Below are 7,499 nucleotides of genomic sequence, written 5' to 3'. Positions count from 1 at the left end.
ATCATTGACCTTAAATCGGTCGCCATTAGACTTTTCTAGCTCCAATGTTCCGTAATCAAATGTTTGAACAACCAAAAATGGTCCAGCCCATCTAGATTTTAGCTTACCTGGAAATAACTTTAATCTCGAATTAAAAAGTAAGACCTTATCTCCAACATTAAAGTTTTTAATTTTGATTTTGGCATCATGCCACTTTTTAATTTTCTCCTTATAAATGCTCGCATTTTGGTAGGACAAATAGCGTAATTCATCCAACTCGTTTAAGTCAAACAAACGCTTTTTCCCTGCGCTTTGCAAATCATAATTAAGGGTTTTTATAGCCCAATATGCTTTATGTTCTAATTCAACCGGCAAATGACAAGCTTTACCATAGACTAATCTATAAGGTGTCATCCCGATAGGTGTTTTAAATGCAGTACGGTATGCCCATAGTGCATCGTCAAGTTTATGTGCCCAGTCTCTTCTAGAAGACGAAACTGTTTTCTCAAGTATCCATTTGAGTTCTCTATTTGAAATTTCTGCTTGACCATTCGTTTGAGGATGGTACGGTGTAGAGATACGATGGTGTACTCTATGTTTTTTCATAAGTAACTCAAAAGCTCTATTTACAAAGTGAGTACCACCGTCGCTTACCATAACTCTAGGAACTCCAAATCAACAGAATATTGAATTTAAAAACTTAACAACTACTTTAGAATCATTTGTCGGGGTTGCAATTGCTTCAACCCACTTTGAAACATAATCTACGGCTACTAATATATAATTTTTGCCAAAAGAAAGAGGAAAAGGACCCATGAAATCAATTCCCCATACGTCGAAGATTTCAACTTCCAATATGTTCTTAAGAGGCATCTCATCTCTCCTTCCTATATTCCCCGTTCTTTGACATTTATCACAACGGAGAATAAATGAACGGACATCTTTAAACAGAGTAGGCCAAAAGAATCCGCATTCAAGTATTCTAGCTGCTGTTTTGCTTACGCTATTATGACCTCCGTAAGCGCTAGCATGACATTCTATCATTATAGACTCATGTTCAAACTCACTAACACATCTCCTAAATATTCCATCGCCGCATGCTTTGAACAAGAATGGATCTTCCCAAAAATATTTCTTAGCTTCTGAAAAGAATTTCTTCTTTTGCTGGTAAGTCAATCCATCTGGCACAACATGTGCAGCTAAGTAATTGGCTATATCCGCATACCATGGAGTTATGACACTTTCTAATTGCATGAGATGTTCATCGGGGAAATCATCTCGAATGTCTGATGTTTCACCGATGGGACCGTTTTCATCCTCAAGTCTTGACAGATGATCGGCGACCAGGTTTTCAACTCCCTTTTTGTCTTCTTTAATCTCAATGTCAAATTCTTGCAATAGTAAAACCCATCTAATAAGATGTGGTTTTGCATCTTTCTTAGCAAATAAATATCGTAAAGCTGCATGATCAGTATAAATAATAACTTTTGATCCTAACAAATAAGATCAGAACTTATCACATGCAAAAACTACTGCTAACATTTCTTTTTCAGTTGTGGTGTAATTTAGTTGTGCACCGGACAATGTGTGACTCGCATAATATATAACATGAAGTTTCTTATCCTTCCTTTGACCTAATACACATCCTACAGCTAAATCACTCGCATCACACATAATTTCGAAAGGTAGATTCCAATCGGGTTTTGATATTATTGGTGTACTGACTAAAGCCGTTTTCAAGGTATTGAAAGCTTGTAAACAATCTTTATTAAAATCAAAAGTTGAATCCTTCATAAGCAAATTAGTAAGTGGTTTGGAAATTACAGAAAAGTTCTTTATAAACCGTCTGTAAAAACCCGCATGACCTAAAAATGATCTTACTCCCTTAACAGTGGTTGGTGGGGGTAATTTTTCTATAACTGAAGTCTTTGCTCTGTCCACTTCTAAACCTTTTTCAGAAATTTTATGACCTAAAACAATTCCTTCGTCTACCATGAAATGACATTTTTCCCAATTTAAAACTAAATTCGTTTCCTCACATCTAGACAATACTTTATCTAAGTTCTGTAAACATGCATTGAAAGAATCTCCATAAACTGAAAAATCATCCATGAAAACTTCCATTATGTCTTCAATGAAGTCATTAAATATTGCTGTCATACATCGTTGAAAAGTTGCTGGTGCATTACATAAACCAAAAGGCATTCTCCTATATGCAAATGTTCCGTAAGGACATGTGAAGGTTGTTTTATCTTGGTCATCCGGGTAAATGTAAATTTGAAAGAATCCGGAATAACCGTCTAGAAAACAGTAAAATGCATGACCGGCTATCCTTTCGATCATTTGATCAATGAAAGGTAGAGGAAAATGATCTTTCCTGGTTGCTTTGTTTAGGTTCCTATAGTCTATACAAACCCTCCAACCGGTGGTGGTTCGTGTAGGTATAAGTTCACCTACATCATTTCTTACAACAGTTATGCCTCCCTTTTTATGTACACAATGGATTGGACTAACCCACTCACTATCCGAGATCGGATAAATGATTCCATTGTCTAAAAGTTTAGTAATCTCATTTTTTACTACTTCCTTCATGTTCGGATTTAAGCGTCTTTGCCTATCCGCTTTAGGTGGCTTATCTTCTTCTAAATGAATTCTATGCATTACTATACTAGGATTAATTCCTTTTAAGTCTGAAATTTGCCATCCCATACTACCTATCCTATTTCTAACAACTTGCTTCAATTTTTCTTCTTGATCGCTTGTTAATTTGTTAGAAATAATTATAGGTAGAGAATCGCCTTCGCCTAAGAAAGCGTACCTCAAATGACTGGGTAACTCTTTAAGTTCTAATTTAGGGGGTGTTACAATTGAAGGCGGAACTGGTCCATCTTCTCTAATCAAAGGCTCTGGGTCCTTATCATCTAATTCCTCGTATACTATAGGTTCAATTATTTCTTCACTTTGAATTACATCATTGACACATTCCTCGACTAAATCAAGTTTCATACAAGCGAATTCCTCAATAGGGTATTTCATCGCTTTGTTCGTGTTAAACTCGACCTTATCTTCTCCTATCCTTAAAACTACCTTCCCTTCCGACACATCTACTAGAGCGCGTCCCGTGTTCATAAACGGTCTGCCAAAAATTAAAGGGCAATTTACATCATATGCAAAGTCTAAGATAACAAAATCGGTAGGAAAAATAAATTTATCGACTTTGACTAAAACATCTTCAATTATACCATACGGCCTTTTAGTGGTTTGATCCGCTAATTGCAAGACCATATTGGTACGTTTGATATCTTCTTCTAAACCTAACTTGTTAAAAATAGACAATGACATTAAGTTTATACTTGCTCCTAAATCACAAAGACAACTTGGGAATTCAATATCTCCCAACTTAAATGGAATAGTAAAACATCCGGGATCCTTGAGTTTAGTGGGCAAATTACTTGATACTATTGAACTACAGTCTTCAGTTAACGAAATGGATGAAATTCCTTCCCAACTGATTTTCTTTGAAATCAAATCCTTTAAAAACTTACCATAGTTAGGAATTTGTGTTATTGCATCCATAAACGTCAAATTAATATGCAAATTTTTAAGTTTATCCAAAAACGTTAGAAGTTGTTTATCATAGTCCTTATTTCGGACTTTGTGTGGAAAATGTGGTTTGGGTACAAAAGTTTTAGTACCTGTGTCAAATGGTGAAATATTTGTGTTTAAGATATCTTCTTTGGACTTCGGTAAATCAGTTCCTTGTAATGTTGCATCTTTGGGCATTTCAGGCCCTTGATAATTTTTTCCTGAACGAAGAGTAATAGCCTTCACCTGCTCTTTCGGATTTTCTTCCGTATGGCTGGGAAGACTTCCCTCTTTTCGGGATGGAGTTGATTTAGCAAGTTGACCAATTTGAACCTCCAAATTATGGATGCTAGATGAGTGGTTTTTAATAAGCTGATCGAATTTGTTTTCGATCCGTTTAAAACCATCGTCGTGATTACTTATTTTTCCACTGATAGCATCTATAAACTTGTCGATTTTAGAAGATAAAGTGCTAATCGTATCTCTTGACTAATTTTGATAATTAGTGGTACGATTTTGATTAGCACTAATATTATTGTTACTGTTATCTTTCCAATTAAAGTTAGGATGATTCCTCCATCCAGAATTATAAGTATTAGAGTAAGGATTATTAGTTTGGTTTTGCCCTTGGACAAAATTTACCTGTTCAATCTCACTCATATTTTCGTAATCCACATCCGTTTGGATTGGATTACCATTGGTATCGCGCGGTGCAATAAATTTGTCAATTTTATGCGATAAAGCAGAAAATTGGGCTTGTAGCATCGCGACTGGATCAAGTTCAACTATACCTTTAACTGATGATGAGGTTGAGGATGATGGTTTTGCCACCGGCATATGTCCACGTTCCGTGGGCCACATACTACTGTTGATTGCCATTTCCTCCAAAAGTTCTCTCGCTTGGGCTGATGTTTTCTTCATAAATAGCCCTCCCGACATAGCATCTAATGAACCCCTAGTTGTAGGATTCAGTCCATTGTAAAATGTTTGCATTAAAAGTTCAGCGGGTAATTGGTGGTGTGGGCATAAACATTGAAGTTCTTTAAAATGTTCCCAAGTTTCATAAAGGGTCTCAATATCATTTTGAGAAAAAGATGTTAACTCCTTTATGACTCTTGCGGTTTTTGTTAAAGGAAAATATTTAGATAAAAACGCTTGGGCTAATTGTTCCCAAGTGGCAAAAGTTGCGGCTGGCATAGAAGTTAACCATTCTTTGGCTCTATCCTTCAAAGTGAAAGGAAAGAGGCGAAGTTTGATTGCTTCTGCAGTCACATCTGGAATTTTAAATGTGTCACAAATTTCTAGGAAATTTGTTAAATGGGTGTTAGGATTTTCGTTAGGTAACCCGTAAAATGTTACATTATTTTGCAACATATTAAGCAAAGCTAGCTTAATTTCAAATTGATTTGCGGTGATTCTGGGTCTAACGATACTATTGGTTACACCGGCCACACCTGGCCTAGCGTATTCCATAAGTGTTGGTGGGTCTGCCATTTTTCCTGGCTCGGTATGTGTTTTTACTGGGGTCTTATTTTTGTTTTTCTTATTTTTCTTGTTCTTCCTAATGGTTTTCTCAATTTCTAGGTCTATAGGGTCTGGTGCAATGCCTGAACTTCGAGAACTGCGCATGAACCTGAAATCTTGCACGAACCGAAACTACCTACAAAACAGAATTTGATAAATAAATAAATTAGTATAGGAAAACTTTTAAATTATAAAAGTTAGAATAAATATGTTTAAACCTAGATTCGAAATAAAACACGAAAAATTTAAAATTTTATCAAAAATTTTGGCGTTCCCCGGCAACGGCGCCAAAAACTTGTTGAGCGATTTCCGCAAGTGCACGGTATACGCTTGTAGTAATAAAAGATATCGAACCCACAGGGAACACTTTTTAACTAAAACTTTATTTAATTCGGTTTAATCACGTGTTTAGGTTTAATAAAAGAAATACGTTTAGTTGATGGAATAGGTTTTGGTAAATTAGGATTAGATAGAAAGATTATATCGAGTTTAGAGAACAATTCCGTTTGGAATTTTGATTACAAAACAGATACTTCCGTAATCGGAATGAAATAGATCTTATTTTCATAAAGCAAAGTAAACAACTTTAACTTTGTGAGATTATGGACATGTAACAATATAATAATTTACTCAATTAAATGGCTTCGAACCATAGAAATCCCTCTAGCGTAGAGACGATTCCTACCTTAATCAAACTAGTGTTTTACTTCTGATAAGCCGCGATCAGCGATCATGTCATCCATAAAAACTAAATTTGTTAAGTGTTCAACAAAGTTCTTATAAGAATAAGATGGAATAGAACGTTTTAATAAAAACACCAATATATCATTTTGAAAATTATTTTGTCAGATTAAATATCAAAATAACAACAGTAAGAATATATTGAATAAATAAGTATATCATTAATTGAAATGTGAATTTTCACAAGTTAACAGAGAAGTAGAAACTTGGATAGCATTGTAACGAAGACTTTGAGATCCGGGTCGTCAATCTTTCTCTCAAACTTCGTAGGCTCGTCAAACCATATGCGCTTCAGCCGTCAATTCTTCTCGCTGGATCTTTGGAATAGAGACTGGTCCCGTCCACTATCAGAATGAAAACTAAACTAATACTGTGTTTATAACTAATCTAAATACAATTCGTGTACAACACGATTGCTTACAGAAATGAAATCTAACTTTCTGATTCTTTCCTGAATCAGAAACTCAACATAACAACTTTCTTCTCTAATTTCTCTAACTTTTCCAACTTTACCAACCTTGATTTCTGAAATGGATCACTTATTTATAGTTGTTGAAGGGTTGTAAATGACGGGTCATGTCTGCTGGTGAAGGGTTGCTTTTATCCGAACGAACAGACCCGTTTTTCCGTTTTAAACATGTGTTTTGTGTGCAGGAAGACTTGCTGTCACGACTGAGATTCTGAAAATCTCAGTCGCGACAGGGGGTATAGGGGTGAGCTTGAATACGTTGTTTTCCCCCGGTCTGGCCTCCGTAAGTCGCGACAGAGAGTTTTCCTCCCTGGCGTTCGACTGTTTTTCGTCCTCCTCGAGCGTTCTTCTGGCTGATATGCATTCTCGGTACGTTTTTAAGGTTTTTCCTCCATTTTAGCTCCGTTTTCGCTCCTATTTGGATTTTACCAAATATTTAGGTACCTTGCATCAAAGAAGTAAATAAAGATGTAAAAGTATTCTAAATGAATATAATTAGCATGATTTCAATGTAAATTTATCGTATTTATATAGGATATTTTAGGTATATTTTGGGCTTAACAAGCGATGAGCAGCCGACCCCGGGGAGACAGCCGACCTAGCGCGTAGGAGGTCGTTTTGCGAGTACAGGTATTTTTTATAATTTTAGTACAATTTTAGTATATTAGTATATTTTAGTATATTTATAATTTTAGTATAACTTTAGTATAATTTAGGTATATTTTCGTATAATTTAGTATAATTTAGTATTATTTTAGTATATTTTAGTATATTTTAGTATAATTTAGTATAATTTTAGTATATTTTAGTATAATTTTAGTATATTTTAGTATTTTAGTATAATTTAGTATATTTTAGTATAATTTATTTTTTTAGTATAATTTTAGTATAATTTAGGTATATTTTAGTATAATTTTAGTATATTTTAGTATAATTTAGTATATTTTAGTATAATTTATTATAATTTTATAATTATAGTATAATTTAGTATAATTTTAGTATATTTTAGTATTTTAGTATAATTTAGTATATTTTATTATATTTTATTATATTTTATTATAATTTTATAATTATAGTATAATTTAGTATAATTTAGTATAATTTTAGTATAATTTTAGTATAATTTAGTATATTTTAGTATAATTTAGTATATTTTAGGATATTTTAATATAATTTTATACTTTTCAGGGACAAGCAAACG

General features: G+C 33.9%; 1 non-coding gene across 1 annotated transcript; it reads left to right on the top strand.

The window, feature by feature from the left end:
- The first annotated feature begins 4,573 nt into the window (after positions 1-4,573).
- Positions 4,574-4,680, top strand: LOC136234361 (small nucleolar RNA R71). Its single transcript, XR_010691248.1, has one exon. It is a non-coding gene; the product is annotated as a small nucleolar RNA R71 (small nucleolar RNA).
- Positions 4,681-7,499: the final 2,819 nt, after the last annotated feature.

The sequence above is a fragment of the Euphorbia lathyris genome, chromosome 6 (genome assembly GCF_963576675.1).
Source record: "Euphorbia lathyris chromosome 6, ddEupLath1.1, whole genome shotgun sequence".
NCBI lineage: Eukaryota > Viridiplantae > Streptophyta > Magnoliopsida > Malpighiales > Euphorbiaceae > Euphorbia > Euphorbia lathyris.
The sequence above is the reverse complement of the archived record's forward strand: the minus strand, read 5'-3'. Positions and strand labels throughout refer to the sequence as shown.